Source organism: Rhagoletis pomonella, unplaced genomic scaffold (genome assembly GCF_013731165.1).
Source record: "Rhagoletis pomonella isolate Grant_MI unplaced genomic scaffold, Rhpom_1.0 Rhpom_scaffold_00003, whole genome shotgun sequence".
NCBI classification, from domain to species: Eukaryota; Metazoa; Arthropoda; class Insecta; order Diptera; family Tephritidae; genus Rhagoletis; species Rhagoletis pomonella.
This window is the reverse complement of record NW_023458557.1, coordinates 71570294-71573578: the sequence shown is the minus strand read 5'-3', so window position 1 is coordinate 71573578 and position 3285 is coordinate 71570294. Positions and strand designations below refer to the sequence as shown.

Below are 3285 nucleotides of genomic sequence, written 5' to 3'. Positions count from 1 at the left end.
AATATTTTTTTGTATACCTACCCAGATATCGCAATTGCTGATTACAGCAAACCCTCACGTGAACTATATTGAGGATAGTAAGAAAAAAATTCATATGCACACACATACATACATACATATATACATATATATCATCCGGACAGCTCATTTGCATTAAATTCGCCAATGGAATGCTTGCGAATTTCGTGCAGTTCACTTTCAAAGAAGTCACCTAAGGAAATCGAAACAAGACACGTTGAAATTGCGAAATTATTGCAGTTATGTTTGGTTTTCTTTGCAGCCAACTCATCCTTTATTTCCATTATTGGATATTATAATCATTTTTTTTTTTTTAATTTTTTTAATTTTCAAATAAATTTGCACACACTTGTTCATACAGATGTACATATGTACGTACAGATATTTTACCTTTGTAAAACTAATTTTGCACTTTCTTTAGATTGGATTTTCCCCGATGATGTACGAACTTCGTAAGGTTAAATTCACTCCCGTAAATGTGGAACCCGTAACCGATATCGCTATAATTCGTTTAACTAACGTTTCAAAAGAAAAACAGCATTGAAATTCACGTCCGCCGCCACTTATACTAAATTTTTCTATACAAAAGGTAAGACTCGTTCGCTAGTTGTTCACTTGAAAAAAAAAAAATAAAGCGTTTTTTCGTTGCCGTCGCTTTGCGAGCATGTAAGGTGTTTGTACCGCCGGGTATGAGTACGTGTAGTCTTCTGAGTAGCTGTTGCTCTTCTACAATTCGAATACACGCGCATACACAATACCTACATACATACATACATACAGGTACATACATACATCCATACATACAGTTTGTATTAATTGAAAGTAGCAAAATTTGTAGTTGTTCATCAACACAATAATCGTAGTACATTGCCGTCATTTATTCTCTCCTTGTGGTTGACATCAGCAACTTAGCCAACCAGCCAACCAAGTAGTACTATGTATGTAGCTCATTTATGTGTAGTCAAAGTTAGCTATATTGCTTGCTGCCCACCGGAGCGCGCCACATAGTCAACACAACGTCAAGATTGTGATCAAGCGAAGAAGCGTCTGAGATACCACGCAGTGACGCGCTAGCAGGGCACAGTGTTTTGTAAATATTAAAAATTTGAACCGCAAATTAAATGGGCAAGATACTTTACCCTAGACCCTAGAATGTTGTGCTGAAAAGAGTTCTACAATAAGCCCAAAATCCGAACACTCCCACACTCCCGTCCTGTGAATGCCATAATCGGTGTCCAGCACCACTTGTGGACGAGAGTCAGCTTCAGTTGTCGCAGTGACGCAGTGACGCAGTCACTACATGTGTCAGAGCGGTCGCAAGAATTTAGGCAAAGGTTGCCTATAATCGCGTTCATCATACGCCCCGGTAACCACAAAAATTGCTTATCAGCGAGCAAACTATTAAATAAATTTTAATAAGTGGATTTCACTGAAATCATTTCAGTACAAATGGGATTCTTTAAGTAAGGTATGTCTTTTTGAGACCATATGTCTTTTGTCACACCATTTCGACGGCTGAGTGGAAGATCGACCCATCTCAGCAGCCGGTTCGAAAACGCCCTATCTCAGAAAATGGCTCAAGGACGCCCTACTTTAGATTTGTGGAAGATCGACCTATTTTATACATATTTTCTTTATGATGATGGTTTGGACAACCTATTTACTAATTTGTTAGTTCACTCAGAAAAAAAAAAATCCTCGATGCTAGGAAAAAAGTATAGTATTCTAAGGAAATATTACCTTGAAATGGCTCCAATGACATGGCTGCCTTAATATGAATAAACGATTTGACTCAGTTTAAGGAAAACACAATTCCTTAATTTTTAGGAAAAATTTACTTGCCACCCGTGAAAGGAATAAGTATGTCATTTTGCTCGCGGCGCTCAAACAGTGACAATGGCTGACACAGCTAAGCTCTGGGATTCGTAGTCGAGGGATGCAAGGCTCGAGTCCCAGAGCAGAAAATTATTATTTTTATATTTTTTTTTAATTGTAATTTTTTAAATTGTATTTAAAAAAATATATTTAATTGATTTTTTATGTTAATTGAGTATTTAAGTTTTTCCATATATGAAATTATTTTTACAATTTGTATATTTAAATTAAAATAATTGACTTACCTTACTCTAGCCACCTACAACTGGATTCGAACCTGCGATCTCAGAATCTAAAGAAGTAGTCTTCACGCGACGCCACTGCCGATATTTGCCAGGAAAGCAATTAACTTTGTCTTAACAGCACTGACAAAATTCAAAATTTTTAAAGGAAATTATTACTTATATTGATGAAATTATTACTTATATTGAGTAAATTTACTTCTTCAAATTAATGACGCCCTATTTTTAAATTAAGGAAAAATTTCTGAAATTGTGTAAATTTTTCGTATTACTAAGGAAAAAACAGTAACTCGAAAATGAGGATATTGTTTTCTTGATTTAAGGAAATGCTTTTTTCTGAGTGTTGTGCCGGCTCGAGTTCAAATGCTGTTAGAATTTCAATTAAATTAATTTTAGTTGAATTTCTAAAAGCATTTGACCTCGAACCGGCACAAGTATTCGACCCACCTATAACTTCCATTATGTTATGTTTCGGGTGTATTCCTTTTTTACTTATATATATTTAGCACTGTGTTAAGAGTATTATTCCTTGAAAATAAAAAGGAGAGGTTTATTCATGCATAGCGTATATGGGCAAATCCGAGAAGTAGTCAACCAAAACGAGAAAAACTCACATAATTAAAATGCTCATATTTTTGTATCAATAATGGCATAGTAGAATATATATCAATTCCTTTTCACACTTTTTATCTTCCATATGTGTTAATTCGTTCTGGCTGTTGTGACTTTGTCTGTGAAAGTTATTTTTTGGTGAATAAAGTGTCCTTACTACAAAATCTTTGACTTAACGAAAGTTAAGCGAGCGAAAAAATAACGCTCAGCTCGGGTAAAACTTCCGTTTTGCTACTTAAGCAATCCTGTTGGTTTTTGCCGAGAAATATGTGATTAGTTTAACGGGATTTAGATACAACAACCAATGAAAATGAATATTATAAAATATGAGTCATGTATATAAGGAAACACCCTTCAGGTCTCGTATTTTTAACCGACTTGGCTGAACGCGAATAAATAGCCGAGTTTGTGTTGTTGCTTTGCATGTATCTCGTCATATGAGCGAGTGTTCTTTTGCAGCTCGGTTGCAAAAGAATGCTGCTATTATAAATTCGAAAGTGAGTTTGTCGGTTTGTTACGCTTTCACGCTTTAACTACT

The 3285-nt window shown here is 35.3% G+C and overlaps 1 protein-coding gene across 4 annotated transcripts in view; it reads right to left on the bottom strand.

Moving 5' to 3' along the window:
• LOC118735465 (general transcriptional corepressor trfA) overlaps positions 1 to 903 on the bottom strand; it is a 36935-nt gene extending 36032 nt beyond the window's left edge. Inside the window, exon 1 of one of the 4 annotated variants that reach the window (XM_036465229.1) lies at positions 823 to 903. The gene's annotated coding sequence lies outside the window, so the exon portion shown is untranslated. Of the gene's footprint in view, positions 1 to 397; positions 777 to 822 lie in introns of those variants that run through there. The other 3 variants (XM_036465228.1, XM_036465227.1, XM_036465230.1) reach the window with 3 other exon arrangements.
• Positions 904 to 3285: the final 2382 nt, after the last annotated feature.